Source organism: Mustela erminea, chromosome 15, assembly GCF_009829155.1.
Source record: "Mustela erminea isolate mMusErm1 chromosome 15, mMusErm1.Pri, whole genome shotgun sequence".
In the NCBI taxonomy this organism is placed as follows: domain Eukaryota; kingdom Metazoa; phylum Chordata; class Mammalia; order Carnivora; family Mustelidae; genus Mustela; species Mustela erminea.
In genome coordinates this window covers 77,974,722-77,991,338 of record NC_045628.1, presented here as the reverse complement: position 1 = coordinate 77,991,338, position 16,617 = coordinate 77,974,722, and the positions used below count along the sequence as shown (strand labels likewise).

Here is a 16,617-nt window from a genome sequence, read left to right as displayed (position 1 = left end):
ATGGCTGGGAAAACTGGGATTTGTAGAAAAATTGGAATTTTCATAAGAGATAAACCTATTTAAAAGTAAGACACAGGAGCTTACTGTCGGCTCTTAAGTCAAGCAGAGAGAGTCAATTATCATATGGTTTCACTTATTTGTGGAGCATAACAAATAGCATGGAGGACATGGGGACTTAGAGTGGAGAAGGGAGTTGGGGGAAATTGGAAGGGGAGGTGAACCATGAGAGACTATGGACTCTGAAAAACAATCTGAGGGTTTTGAAGGGACGGGGGGTGGGAGGTTGGGGTACCAGGTGGTGGGTATTATAGAGGGCACGGATTGCATGGAGCACGGGGTGTGGTGCAAAAATAATGAATACTGTTATGCTGGAAATAAAAAAAAAAAGTAAGACACAGGGCCAACTACTAAGATATGCCCAAGATCTATGACTAGAGGTTTTCTGCCTGTTTCCTGGTGGGTCACGTAGACAGATCAGTGGCTTTAGGGGGTTCCCAGATGATTCGAAAGGAAAAATGATTGACAGCTTGTGCCCCAACAACAGAATAGCCACTGCTTCAATGCCAAACTCACCTAGAGGTAATCCACAAGTGGTATGTAATTCTGATTTTAACCTCTGCTCAAACTAAGCTCCTACCACACTGTGTAGCAAACTTAAAACAGGCGTTGGCACAAATAGTGGCTTCGTGCGTGTCTCAAAAAATACTTCAATAAATACCTGTATTCAGATACATACTAGTCCCAGAAGTACACCAGCACAGTTGACGGTACACTGCAAATACTATTCTGAGATCCTGATTGCATAACCCCCTTTTCACAGGGATGGCTTAACTCCTTAACAGGAGTGGAAACAGCAGTCTTCTTCCACAATGTGCTCCTGCATCCAGACTTGGACCTTGAGTGACACTGTTCCTTTCCCATCTCAGGGCCAAGGGTACACATCCATTTATTAGTGAGAAGCAATACATCTGAGGCTCTGCCACTTGCAGAAAAACAGAACAAAGGCTCAAGAGGCTGCGTATGGTGGGTGGCAGTCTTATGTCTAGGGCTGAAGACTTCATTCAATGATAGTGTTTTTTTTTTTTTCCAGCATAACAGTATTCATTATTTTTGCACCACACCCCGTGCTCCATGCAATCCGTGCCCTCTATAATACCCACCACCTGGTACCCCAACCTCCCACCCCCCGTCCCTTCAAAACCCTCAGATTGTTTTTCAGAGTCCATAGTCTCTCATGGTTCACCTCCCCTTCCAATTTCCCCCAACTCCCTTCTCCACTCTAAGTCCCCATGTCCTCCATGCTATTTGTTATGCTCCACAAATAAGTGAAACCATATGATAATTGACTCTCTCTGCTTGACTTATTTCACTCAGCATAATCTCTTCCAGTCCCGTCCATGTTGCTACAAAAGTTGGGTATTCATCCTTTCTGATGGAGGCATAATACTCTATCCCCAGGGGTACAGGTCTGTGAATCACCACGTTTACACACTTCACAGCACTCACCAAAGCACATACCCTCCCCAATGTCCATAATCCCACCCCCTTCTCCCAAACCCCCTCCCCCCAGCAACCCTCAGTTTGTTTTGTGAGATTAAAAGTCACTTATGGTTTGTCTCCCTCCCAATCCCATCTTGTTTCATTTATTCTTCTCCTACCCACTTAAGCCCCCATGTTGCATCACCACTTCCTCATATCAGGGAGATCATATGATAGTTGTCTTTCTCTGCTTGACTTATTTCGCTAAGCATGATACGCTCTAGTTCCATCCATGTTGTTGCAAATGGCAAGATTTCATTTCTTTTGATGGCTGCATAGTATTCCATTGTGTATATATACCACATCTTCTTGATCCATTCATCTGTTGATGGACATCTAGGTTCTTTCCATAGTTTGGCTATTGTGGACATTGCTGCTATAAACATTCGGGTGCATGTGCCCCTTTGGATCACTACGTTTGTATCCTTAGGGTAAATACCCAATAGTGCAATTGCTGGGTCATAGGGCAGTTCTATTTTCAACATTTTGAGGAACCTCCATGCTGTTTTCCAGAGTGGCTGCACCAGCTTGCATTCCCACCAACAGTGTAGGAGGGTTCCCCTTTCTCCGCATCCTCGCCAGCATCTGTCATTTCCTGACTTGTTGATTTTAGCCATTCTGACTGGTGTGAGGTGATATCTCATTGTGGTTTTGATTTGTATTTCCCTGATGCCGAGTGATATGGAGCACTTTTTCATGTGTCTGTTGGCCATCTGGATGTCTTCTTTGCAGAAATGTCTGTTCATGTCCTCTGCCCATTTCTTGATTGGATTATTTGTTCTTTGGGTGTTGAGTTTGCTAAGTTCTTTATAGATTCTGGACACTAGTCCTTTATCTGATATGTCATTTGCAAATATCTTCTCCCATTCTGTCAGTTGTCTTTTGATTTTGTTAACTGTTTCCTTTGCTGTGCAAAAGCTTTTGATCTTGATGAAATCCCAATAGTTCATTTTTGCCCTTGCTTCCCTTGCCTTTTGCGTTGTTCCTAGGAAGATGTTGCTGCGGCAGAGGTCAAAGAGGTTGCTGCCTGTGTTCTCCTCAAGGATTTTGATGGATTCCTTTCGCACATTGAGGTCCTTCATCCATTTTGAGTCTATTTTTGTGTGTGGTGTAAGGAAATGGTCCAATTTCATTTTTCTGCATGTGGCTGTCCAATTTTCCCAGCACCATTTATTGAAGAGGCTGTCTTTTTTCCATTGGACATTCTTTCCTGCTTTGTCGAAGATTAGTTGACCATAGAGTTGAGGGTCTATTTCTGGGCTCTCTATTCTGTTCCATTGATCTATGTGTCTGTTTTTGTGCCAGTACCATGCTGTCAATATCATCAAAGCCATCTATGAAAAACCCACCGCAAATATCATTCTCAATGGAGAAAAACTGAAAGCTTTTCCGCTAAGGTCAGGAACACGGCAGGGATGTCCATTATCACCACTGCTATTCAACATAGTACTAGAGGTCCTAGCCTCAGCAATCAGACAACAAAAGGAAATTAAAGGCATCCAAATCGGCAAAGAAGAAGTCAAATTATCACTCTTCGCAGATGATATGATACTATATGTGGAAAACCCAAAAGACTCCACTCCAAAACTGCTAGAACTTATACAGGAATTCAGTAAAGTGTCAGGATATAAAATCAATGCACAGAAATCAGTTGCATTTCTCTACACCAACAGCAAGACAGAAGAAAGAGAAATTAAGGAGTCAATACCATTTACAATTGCACCCAAAACCATAAGATACCTAGGAATAAACCTAACCAAAGAGACACAGAATCTATACTCAGAAAACTATAAAGTACTCATGAAAGAAATTGAGGAAGACACAAAGAAATGGAAAAATGTTCCATGCTCCTGGATTGGAAGAATAAATATTGTGAAAATGTCTATGCTACCTAAAGCAATCTACACATTTAATGCAATTCCTATCAAAGTACCATCCATCTTTTTCAAAGAAATGGAACAAATAATGCTAAAATTTATATGGAACCAGAAAAGACCTCGAATAGCCAAAGGGATATTGAAAAAGAAAGCCAACGTTGGTGGTATCACAATTCCGGACTTCAAGCTCTATTACAAAGCTGTCGTCATCAAGATAGTGTTTTTTAAAATCTCAAATTTCATGAAAAATCAAGTATAGGATAAATTTATTGAAAACTGGAAGCTATCCCTTAGCTGTAAAAGTAATGAATTTCCCCTCACAAACTAAAGATAAGTTGTGGGTTTCAAGTTCTTGAAAAAGATTGCTATGGAATTTCTTTTTTTTTTTAAGATATTATTTATTTATTTGACAGAGAGAGATCACAAGTAGACGGAAAGGCAGGCAGAGAGAGAGAGAGAGAAGCAGGCCCCCTGCTGAGCAGAGAGCCCGATGCGGGACTCAATCCCAGGACCCTGTGAAATCATGACCTGAGCCGAAGGCAGCGGCTTAACCCACTGAGCCACCCAGGCGCCCCAACTATGGAATTTCTTTATTCAGCTTTTTCTCATTCCCTGTTTCCTCATCACCTTATTAAGAAAGAGAACAAATGATTTTCCTTCTGCATTGTTGTGCCGCACTCCAGGAAATGTTCCTGCAAGGACCTGACAAGTAACTTGGAAAATTGTATCACTGAGAAAAATGATTTTTGTCAAGTAAGTAGATTGCATGAGAAATGCATTTTAAAACTATTTCATTCAATAAAAAAATGGTGACAAAAAGTGGATCATAAAACAATACTTGAGACTAAAACTATAGGGAAAGATTCAATTCCCCAAATGCATATCACACACTGGTATCCATATGCGTAACAGCCAGTCTTCGATGGAGAAACAGACTAGGAACAGGAAGTGGGAAGGAAACATAAGCAGAATGTGCACAGCTGGGAAAGAGCCTAGCTAACAACTACAAAATCCTACAAACTATGTAACTGTAAAACCTCTCTTATCTTATCCAAGAATAAATTTAAAACTGGAACCCTGAAGTTGTTAGAGAGGTAAAGAACCAGGTATCCTTACATCCCAATGGGACAGCAAATTGCTAAGAGGAACTAAAGACAGGTATTTCGTGCGATATCACAGAGAAATATGGAAGAACGCATTCACCCAGCACTCAGGTAGGTTACAGAGGACTGCGCAACACCCAACTTTAAACAGATGGGCAGCTACGCACACAGAGACAGAACAACTAGCCAGGAGGAGACGATGAGAGAAAGACTTCAAACTACACAAGGGAGGCAAGAGTGTCAACAAAGAAAAAATGACCAGTAGTGCAAATGCCATGAAAGAGGCCAATGAGATAAGACCCAAAAAGCATTACTTTGCTTTGGCAGTTAAAAGGTCATGGTAACCTCAGAGAGAACACCTTCGGTGATGAGGGCAGAAGCCCAGACTATGGTACAAGCATTTCTGTTCACACCGTGTATGCCTTCTATTAAAAACTGCACACTAAAACTTACTGGGCTTGAGGGGAAATGAGGATTGGGACAGACCATTCACAACCTGGGCATCTAGGGCACGGCTGCAGTGGGAACGGGCTTCTCTGAAAATGTTCTAAAAATTCGATTGTGATGATGCCTGCAGACTTCAGGGAGTATCCTCAATAACACCGACTTGCACATCTTAAAAACAGATGAGTTGTATGGTGGGCGAAATATACCTCAAAAGAAATGTTTAAAAAAACAATTAGGGAATGAGTAAATCAGAGCAGGTCTGGAAAAAAGCTCTTGGCCACAGACAGCTCAAAGCCATGGTTCCTCCAGTCTGTAAACATTTGGAACTAAAAGAGAAAGGAAGACTCATTTGTTGAGTGTCTAATCTGTGCCAGTCACCGTGGAAAGACCTCTACATACCACATTTCACTGAATCCTCACAACCACTCTGTTAGCCCTATTTTACAGATGGGAAACTTGACACTTAACTAAGACAATGTCCCACAGCTATTAAGTTGCAAAGTCAAAATACAAACAAACTCAGAGCTGATGCCAAAGACATCTGCTCTTTCCACTACATCATGCTAAATTCATTCTTTTTTTTTCCTTTAAGATTATTTATTTGAGAGAGAGAGAGAGAGCAAAGAGAGAGCAGGGGAGGGGCAGACAGAGTGGGGCAGAGACAGAGGGAAAGAGAATCTTTAGCAGACTTCTGTGCTGAGTGTGGACCCCGATGAGGGGCTGATCCCAGGACCCTGAGATCTGGACCTGAGCCAAAACCAAGAGGTGAAAACTTAGTTGACTGAGGCAACTAGGTGTGCCTTTCCTAAATTCATTCTTATGGAGTTCTTTTTCTAAGGCAAAGTGAATTTGTTCCACAAAGTGGAGTCCAGAAGCACAATCAGAGAATATGAGAAAGTTCTTAGTGAAAATTAAAACAAACAAAAATCACAAACAACAAAATCAATGCAACTTTTTAAATGGAGTATTTAACAACAACACCACAAACCACAACTGGCATTGGGGGTATAACTTGGATCATTCAAGCAGGTAGGTCAATGTAGCAGGAGGCTAGTACAGGAAATATTAACAATAACTAGAACCAGGATGGCTGGTAATCACTGGAAGGCTGGTGGCAGGGGGCGCAGAGCTCCGGTGTCTGGTTGTGAGCGGGCAATGAAACCACACTGCCGGCAACAAGACTTTGAAAATTACCTATTTCCAGTCTTGAAGGGGGCCATGCTATGGCCCACGAGGCATAACAAACAGTCAATTGCTCATAGTTTCAGGACTCTGACAGTGGTGATGGTTTTGGTTCTGCAACTGCACTTTTAAATAAGAAGCCTAGAACACTACCAGAGGAGTTAAAACAAGAAACATCAAACCTAAACTGAAGAGTCTCCAGAACGAAGACATTCCACTATAAGAGAAACCCCTAGAAAAGGATGGCTTTGGATGACAATCTCTGCCGGGGAGACTTAAGAGTGAGGCTGGCTTTATCAGTGAAGCAACTTGAAATGTCACCATGGGACGCAGAAGAAGCTCAAGATAAACGCAAAGGAAAATGGGGCAACAGTGAACAGAAAGAACAATGACTAAGTCTCCCCACAGCTCCAACTGCTGCGTAGCCAGTGATTATTTAGATCTGGGTAAGATTCTGGAGGAAGGGGATTTTCATGGTGTTTCAGGGACAAGAAAAGCAGCAGTGCACGCTGCAATACGAAAGAGGAAGACCCACAGCGGCGGCAGTGCAGATGGCTCTGATCTGGGTGAAGAATCTGAGGGTGATTCTGATTTTAGTGAGAGTGAAAACATGATGTAGATTTCCCTATGAGAAAAAGTAAAGTAAAGACATAAAGAAGTGAACCTAAAATCCCCAATAGGGAAAAACAAAAACAAAGAAACAAAAACAAAAACAAAAACAAAAAAAGAGAGAGAGAGAAGAAACCGAAATTCAAGTGTAGTACTTGGAAGGCCTGTAGGAAACCATTACAATACTCAGTGTGTCAGCAGGAAGCAGAAAACCTGGGTGGGTCCCACCAGCAGTGTGCAGCAGTGTCCTGGGTCCCACCCAGGAGCCCAAGGACAGGAGTATCTGCTAAGACTCCAGATCAGTCCCCACCTGGGCTTGTCCAGATTAGCATGAGTTAAACCTTTGCATCCAAATGCAGCCTTGAACTGTGTGGTAGTAAAGAAAGGTTTCATTCAGAGGATCAGTTTTACAAGTGTTGATACTTGTGTGTTTCTATTTACAGAGGTATCTAAAATAAAGGAATCTTTTAACATCATAGAAATGATCTCTGCCCATTCTGTGATAATGTTCTCTGAAGTTATTCAAGAATTCGATAAGAGATTTGCTTAAAAGAATTATCTCAGAATATCATTTGCTTCTGAAGAACATATTCTACTTTTCTTACGTATGATAAGTCATTGTCAATACGTGGTTGTCAGTTTGACATGGAAGAAGTACACATTACATGCTGTTCGTTTCTAGTAACACGAAGCTCCTTTCTAGCCTTGTTTAATTTATGGCACCTTAACTTGAACTGTTTAGAGTTTATCTGGCAAAAGGAAACATTCCCATTTTTTTTCCCAGGGGACACTTCTGAAATCTTACTTAAGCTACATTGCCAATTTTGTTGCAAAGGTGTTTCATATTTTAGCCAAACATTTTTTTTAAAGATTTTATTTATTTATTTGACAGACAGAGATCACAAGTAAGCAGAGAAGCGGGCAGAGAGAGAGGAAGAAGCAGGATCCCCACTGAGCAGAAAGCCCTATGCGAGGCTTGATCCCAGGACCCTGGGATCATGACCTCAGCCGAAGACAGAGGCTTTAACCCACTGAGCCACCCAGGTGCCTCGCCAAACATTTTTATAGAAAGAATTCAGAATTATTTTACACATTAAGATGGTTGCTGTAAATGGCCTATGTCTCCTACTTAGAAGTAGAGGTTTATTGTATAACAAATAGAAGGTACTGACATTTTATAAAGATCTCATTGTCAAAATCTTTTTAATAAAAGTGAAAAGTTTTGGTTCACTCTTTTTCTGGATTCTACTGTATCCACATCTGTTTCATGATTAAATGAATGCCTTGGGGGGAAAAAGAATAAAAATAGAAAAGAAATGCATGTAACATTTAATTAGATGGGAGTAGGCATGTATTGACAAAATGTGGGCAGAAAGGGAGCTCTGAGACAGGGGGCTGCCCCTTAAAAAGGACACTGTGACTTGCCATAGACTGAGGGCTATACTGCCCTAGTATACTGCTATACTACCTAGGGAGGTATCTCTGTATACTGGTGTGTCTTTTAACTATCTTAAATAAAGCCAGAAGGCTCATACAGCAAGCAGAGCCAAATTTTCCTTTCCTGCTGAAGGTTATGCTTGTATTCCCACTATTCTGGCTCTCTTCAGGAAGAAAATTACATTGAACTAACTTGATGTAAGATATAGTAGTGTCAGATTAAAAGATTTCACTCATAGGGGATTTAAGAAACAAAATATAGGGGAACATAGGGAAAGGGGGAAAAAAGAGAAGGAGGTGAAACACAGGAGACAATGACAGAGAACAAACTGAGGGTTGATGGAGAGAGGTGAGTGGGGGATTGGTTAAATGGGTGATGAGGATTAAGGAGGGCATTTGCTGTGTTGAGTGCTGGATGTTATATGTAAGTGATGAATCACTAAATTGTACTCTGAAACCAATTATTACACTACATGTTAACTAACTAGAATTTAAATAAAAAAATAAAAAATAAATAAGTGATGGGTACTAAAAGGGCACTTTCAATAAGCACAGGGTGTTGTATTGAAGTGCTAAATCACTATATTGTACACCTGAAATTAAAACTACACTATATGTTAACTAACTAGAATTCCAATAAAAATGCACAAAAATAGAAAATAAAAAGAATATCTGAAAATCCTCTTTTCCATAAAGGAATGAGAACTCTGGCAAAAATCATCAGAACCAACTCTTTCTGAGCTCTGGAAATTAGTCAAAGTTCTGTAGCAATCTGGAGTGCATTTATTCAAAGAAAATGATGGAATCTCCATCTTCAGAGACCTTATTAAAAATTTCTATCATTCAGTACAAAATTAAGACACATGCAAAGAAACAAGGATGTATGGCCCATATATAGGGAAAAAAAATAGCAGAAACTTTATCCCTGTAGAAGCCTAGACATTGATCTTAGCAGACAATGACTTATATCAGGCATTACAAATATGTTCAAAGAACAGACAAAATCATTCCTAAAGGAAATTCCTAAAGGAAAACATATGAATGATGTCTCACCAAATAAAAATGTCAATAAAGAAATATAAGTTATAGTAAAGAACCTAATAGAAATCCTGGAGTTTAAAAGTATAATAAATAAAATGAATTCACAACACATTTGAACAGGCAGAAGAAAGAATCCATGAACTCAAAGATATGTCAATTGAGATTACCCAGTCTCAGGAACAAAAAGAAAAACAATGAGGATTAAAAAAAAAAAAAAAGATAGACTCTCAAGAACACTAACAAGAGTATTGATATATGGAGAATTGGAATCCCACAAAAATGGCATATGTCATTTTTGACAGAGAAGAGGGCAAAAGAATATTTGAAGACTAACCAAAATCTTGCTGAATTTGATGAATCTTGAAAGCAGCAAGAGAAAAATACCTCATATCATATACATCTGATCCTCAGTAAGACTGACAACTGATTTCTCTTCAGAAACCATGGATGCTAGGAGGCTGTGGTAAACACAAAGTGCTAAACAAACACTGTCCAAGAAGCCTATAGCCAGAAAAAACATCCTTCAAAAACAGGAGAAATGAAGACATTCCCAGATGAAAAGTTTGTTGCTATCAGACCTGCCCTACAAAAAAATATGAAAGGAAGTCTTTCAGACTACTATGGAAGGTACTTAATACCTCATATCCACATGAAGAAATGAGTGCTGGTAAGGGTAACTACACAAACATAAAAGCATACAAGTAGTTTTGGGGAGCGCCTGGGTGGCTCAGTTGTTAAGCGGCTGCCTTCAGGCTCAGGTCATGATCTCAGGGTCCCAAGATCCAGCCCCACATGGGGCTTCTCAGCGGGAAGCCTGCTTCTCCCTCTCCCACTCCCCGTGCTTGGGTTCCCTCTCTCACTGTCTTTGTCAAATAAATAAATAAAATCTTGAAAAAAAAAAGTAGTTTTTGTTTCATGACTACTTTTTTATTTTATCTGATTTAAAAGACAACTGCAAAAAGAAATAATTATATTGTTTTGATGGGTATATAGTGTATAAAGATATAATTTGTATAACATCAACAGCACAAAAAATGGGGAAGAAACAAGCAATCTATGAGCTAAGTTTCTGTACTCTAGTGATATAAGTTTGTATTAATCTAAACTAGACTGTTATAAATTAAGATGTTAATTATAATCCCCAGGGCAACCACTAAGAAAACAATTAAAATATATATGTAAACAGAAATGATGAAGGAATTAAAAGGGAATACTAGAAAATGCATAAAAATACAAAAGAAGGAAGTATTGGAAGAACAGAGAAACAAAAAAATGACAGAATAGCAAAATGGCAGACATAAATCCTGCCTGATCAGTAATATTAATAAATACAATAAATTTATGAATATAAATAATATAATAAATATATTTAAATATAAATTAAATACTCCACTGAAAAGTTAATGATTGGCAGAATGGATAAAAAAAAAATCCAACTGTAAGTGTGTCTACAAGAGACACACACAAAGACACATATAGGTCAAAATTAAAAGAAGAAAAAAAGGTATACCATGCAAATAATAACCTAAAGACAGCTGAGTAGGTATACTAATTTTAGACAAAACAGACTTTGAAACAAAAATTTGTTTCTAGGGGTGCCTGAATGGCTCAGTGGGTTAAGCCTCTGCCTTTGGCTCAGGTCATGATATCAGGGTCCTCGGATTGAGCCCTGCACCAAGCTCTCTGCTCAGCAGGGAGCCTGCTTTCCGCTCTCTTGCTCTGCCTGCCTCCCTGCCTACTTTTGATGTCTCTGTCTGCCAAATAAACAAACAAAAAAAAATCTAAAAAAAAAATGTTTCTACCAACCAACATTTTACAGTGATGAAAATGTTCAATCTATCAAGAAGCTGTAACAATTATAAATGTAACTAACAAAAGACACGCAAAGTCCATAAAGGAAAAAAAATGACAGAATTAAAGGAGAAATAGAAAATTCAACAATAATAGTTTAGGACTTCAATGCCACACCTGCAATAATGGATTGAACCCTTATGGCCAGATAAGAACAGGGAAAGAAGAACAGGGAAAGACTTTAAGAACACTATGAATCAACCAGACCTAACGGGACATCTATAGAACACTCCGCCCATCAAGAGCATAAAACACATTCTTCCACAGTAAAACATGGAGCATTTTCCAGGGTAGACAATGTGCTAGGTCATTAAAAAAAAAAAAAAAGCCTTAATTAAATTTAAAGGACTGAATTACACATAGCGTGTTCTCTAATCACAATTAATTAAAAATGGATCAATGACTATAAAAGTCTTAGAAGAAAACAGGCACAAATCTTTGTGACCTTGGATTAGGCACTGATTTCTTGGCCATGACACCAAAAGCATAAGCAAACAAAGAAAACACAGAGAAACAGGACTTCATAAGTTTAAACCCATCTGTCCTACAAAGAGCATAGGAAAGTGAAAGGACAGTCAACAGAACAAAAGAAAACATTTGCAAATGATATATTTAATAAGGTTCTAGTATCCAAATATATACAGGATGCTTACAACTTACAAAAAAAAATTATGAAAATCAACTACTGATGCTGAGCATTTATTTACCTGTTTATTGGCCATTTAAATAATCTTCTTTGGAGAAATATCTATTCAAATTTTTCACCCATTTAAAATTGTGGATTACTTGTTTTTTCATTGAGTTGTAAAAATTCTTTATATATGCTGGATACTCATACTCTCAAATGATTTCCAAATATATATATATATATCTGCTTTTTACATTATACATAAGAAAAGAATGCTGGCAAGAATGTTTGAAACACAAACCCGAACCAAAGGCAGATGCTTAACCAACTGAGCCACCCAGGTTCCCCTGATTCTATGAGTTGATAAGGAACTTCTCAATTTCTTTCAAATGAGTGAGACTGTGTGCAGAGATGGCACAGTCAGAATAATCATATTCTGTGACTCATGGTATCACCCGGTTGCCTGTCTGGGTTGGTTTGAAAACATGGCTGCAAATGTTTGGCCTCCTTCCATCACAAAGTGAAGCCCAGGTCCCCTGTCCCATTGAATCTGAGTGGACTGCTTCAAACAGAGTGACAGCACAAGGGGTAATATGTGCCTTCAAGATTAGTTCATACAAAGCCCTCTAGCTTCTGCCACACTGAATGTCACATTAAAAACTTGAAATACCCCGAGGGTGCCATGCTGGAAAGGCCACCTGCAGGCTTTCCTAGCTGAGCCAGCACCTCTGGTTTTCTCCACCAGGGTGCCAGATATGTGAATGAAGAAACCATCTTGGAAGTAGATTCTCTAGTTCTAAATGTTTTGGTCCTTGGCTTTCAGTTCTTTCCCGCTGTGGCCCAGATTACACATAACAGGGACAAGTCATCACTGCTGTGCCCTGTCTGAATTCCTGACTCACAGAATCCATGAGCAGAATCAAATGCTTGTTTTGTGGCACTACATTTGGGGTGGCTAGGTTCTCAGCAACCGATACTAGAACATAGATTAACCATTTAAATGAAGAAATGTTAGCTGAATGTCAGTTTTTAGCCAAGAGATTCAAAGACTAGTAAAGACAATTCACAAGCCAGCATTAGATTCTAATTTGTGCTCCACTTGCAGAGACTACTTAACATCAACATTTTTACTGAAAACTAGAGAAAGGTCGGGCTGTTCCACCCATGTCTACTCCAATGAGATAGAAAAATTACACTTTGTAATTTGCCTTTTTATTCTTCATAGTCAATAACCATTCTTGGCTGTTTATATCAAGCCAGTCACTCACCTTTTCAAATCATTCACCTTTTTCAATGTATCGTTCACTATATAGGTCTGAGAAGCTTTGGAAATGACTAAACGAGTAGCTCAAATATTAACAAGCTTGCTTGGAAAATGCAACTTGCAACTGGACATGAATGCTTAGCCTTTACCAACCTACAAATGAAAGGACAGTGTGCTGTTCCCAAGTTTTTACATCACCAACATAAACTGCTTGATCCAAAATACTAATGATATGTCAATTACACATTAAATTCTTGTAGGCATATTAGTTAAGTGAATATTCCTAAAAATTCGTGCAACGTTTACCTCACTGCTCTCAAAATAATTGGTAACTGAACTGAGACTTTGTTCAGTTCTTCTAACATCCTCTAACTGATATTCATAAAAGAGTCAAAGAAAACTATTCCCTAAAAGAAATAGTCCAACTGAGAGAAATAAGGCAAGCCTAAGATATTCCTCAACCTCAGAAAGCAGAACCCACCCAGAATACCACATTCAAAAGTCTGGTGTCGATTTGTACAAGGTCTCTGCTGTTGTGCTCAGATCCTACACCTGCTGGTGACTGAGGACACAGGGAAACCTAAGGCCAAAAGCACTTTCACAAGTCTCTGTATCTACCCTACACTTTTTCTTAGCTCTTACTGGATAATACAGCTTAGATTTAAACAATTTTTCTATAAATCTTCATGTTTCTGACATGGTAAAAACATCTTGTTCTTTCTCATAAATCTTAACTATTTCTAATGAGTATCCTCATTTTATAACACTGATATTTAGGAATAGAAGGACCACATATACACATGTCTACAGGAAACTTACTACCACGTAGTAGTAAGGAACATGATTGGACCTGTGGTCAAGTCAGCACAGTATATCAGAATTGTAAATAAGAGTATTAGAAGTTTAGGCCTAACTATACCATTAACTAGCTCTAAATCTTTGTGATTCAGTTTCCTGATTTGTAAAAGGAGGTGATGAAGTTAGATAATCTCCATCAATTCTATGATAGCCCATATATTGTACTGTGACTTTTTCACAGCAATCCTAGCTTTCTATTGCACAAGTGGCTGAACTCTGAAATCCAGAAATCAATAAATTTATTTCTGTCATATTATGGGATTCTTCATACATAAGACATAGAGATATATTTTGACCTTTCCTAAGGGTATAAATAATTCTAAAATCCAAGTCTTTCACTAATGTCAAATTATAAAACTCACTAATTGGCTCAATAAATTACTTAAGCTTTTAATAAAAAGCTTTATTAGAATAAAAATCCCCATTGAATGCTTTAAATTTTCCAACCCCTAGCTCTTATTCAGTCTAGTCCTTGAACACAGAATATTTATAAGATCGTAGCAAATAAAATAATGTACCCTCATTTCCATGTTGCAACCAAATTACTGTTTCTGCTGTCTGCATAATATCCCATGGAGTTGATGTACTATGGTAGTTTTAACCCTTCCCTACTGTTAATTAGATCAACTCCGATTTATTGAACTATGCACAATGCTGCAGTGAACACATCTTTATACATAATTTTTCCTTCATTTGGATTATTTCCTTAGGATAATAAGCTACATCAAAGGATACTCACATTCACTTTTTGAAACAAACTGCTAAACTGCCTTGGAAAAAAGTCTATCACTACACCCTGCTGCCCACATGAATGTAATCGCTTCATGTTATACCAGCAAAAATATTAGTAGGTACTTCTTCACTGTAGTTTCTGTATCTATGTTTTTGATAAATTGTCATGTAAAAATGTTGTTCCACAGAACTTATTTGCGTGTTTCTTGTATCTGATTTGTCCATTTACTTACTGATGTCTTGGTACTCTTCAGGAAGTTTTGGTTTGACCAACCTTTTTATAAACCCTAGACTTTACTTCTCTTCCCTTTATATTTTGTGCTTACCTGTTTTTAAGATGTGCCTCCAGATCACAGCATTGCATGACATCTTGGCACACTGAAGAAAATGGACATAACACTAATAATTTACGCAGAAGCTTATGAACTAGAATACTGGACTTCTTACACAACTTAAAGTGGAGTCTTTTCAGTCCAATAGACAAAAATCCTTCTCCTGTAAGAAGTTTTTGAGGCACTTGCAGCAGAACGTGTGTCCACAGGGGGTGTCTAGTGGCTGCAACAGAGGCTGAAGGCAAATATGGCAGACCAGGTTGTCATCTACTTCATTCTGGTAATTGTATAAATGGTTCTCTCTTGTCCAGTGCTGCTGGCCACATTCAAAACACAGAGGATTGAAGGAGGAGGAGGAGGTCTGCTCCACAGACACCATCTCATCACTTGTTGTTCCCATTTTGAACCAACCAAAGCAGTTTCTGTATCTTCATATGTTAGACTTTCACTTCACGTATGGTTTCCTTTGATGAGCAATGATGTATCTGACTAAAATCAAGGTTTTTCTAGATAAACAAAACAAACCACAACTGTAATCAGCATCAGTCAAGAGGGGCTAAAAGTAATCGATACCATATTACTTAGTTAACTTCTTTTTTAGGTTAAAAAATAAAATTTAGATCAGGTGATGAATTAGTCATAAAATCCTAACAATTTAACTAATTTCCTAGCTGGTTAAGCTTGCAAAGCTTAACTTGCTACAAACCTGCTACAACTTGGCTACAACATTGCCAAGTTCTTGGTGAAAGAAGAACTTGTGATTAAAAGCAAAGATGCTGCATGTGGTGTGACGTAAGAGAATCAATCCGTTTTACAGACTGAAATCCTCCAACACTTCGCTGCTCAACGGTAGTTTTTAAAGCCAATTAATCTACATAGCATGCTAATAATGCAAACTGAGGTATATTATGCAATACATTTGCATCTGTCATCCCAGTCATGGTTCTTTGCTTCTCATTTTATGCATTTACATTGCAATACCAAAGGCTGTGTCTTTGAAATGTTGTCTCAAGGATAATTCAGTGTCTATTTAAAAAAATGACCTTCACCCTGTACTATGTTTGGAAAAATGACTTCAAAATATGTATGATTTAAATATTCTCTATGTAGCCCAGATTATAGAAAGATAAACTACATAGCATATATAGATAACATCTGTGCAAACTCCGTAAGTGCAGTACTACTTTATAGCATTAGGGAAAAAGCCCACTGTCATTCAATTAAATTGGTACAGTGTGTTATAAATTATAATTCCACCTCGTATTATTCAACACTTTGATCTGTTCTTGCTTACTTAAAACGGCAGTTTGTGTGTGTGTGTGTCTGTCTGTCTCCTGTCCAACTACAGAAGGCTCTCAAAGCAGCCCCCCGCACCCCCAGGTCAGTGCACCTCTAGCAAGGAATGCTGCCCTCAGGTTCCCCAGCAGCACCAGGGCTTAAAAATCAACTCCAGAGGCAGCAGCTGTCTATAGTCACCCTTCAGTAAATATTTACAGTCTCTAGTATGACTCCACATTGACAGGAGAGGTAGGGAGAGGACAATTAAGAAAACCCACTATTTAAAATTCAGCGTACTCCAAGAAAGCTCTGCACAGGAGGCTGTTATGTGAATACAGAGAAAGATGAGGAGAACTGGTCATCTAACTCAAGTTTGGCTTTATAGTCGGAAATACTTTCAAAAGGGGAAAAGCGCACACTGCTGTGTTGTGTGACAGGG

General features: G+C 38.7%; 1 protein-coding gene across 2 annotated transcripts in view; it reads right to left on the bottom strand.

Moving 5' to 3' along the window:
• LOC116574510 (ral guanine nucleotide dissociation stimulator-like) overlaps positions 1-16,617 on the bottom strand; it is a 492,075-nt gene that overhangs the window by 68,989 nt on the left and 406,469 nt on the right. The gene's annotated exons all lie outside the window — the stretch shown is intronic.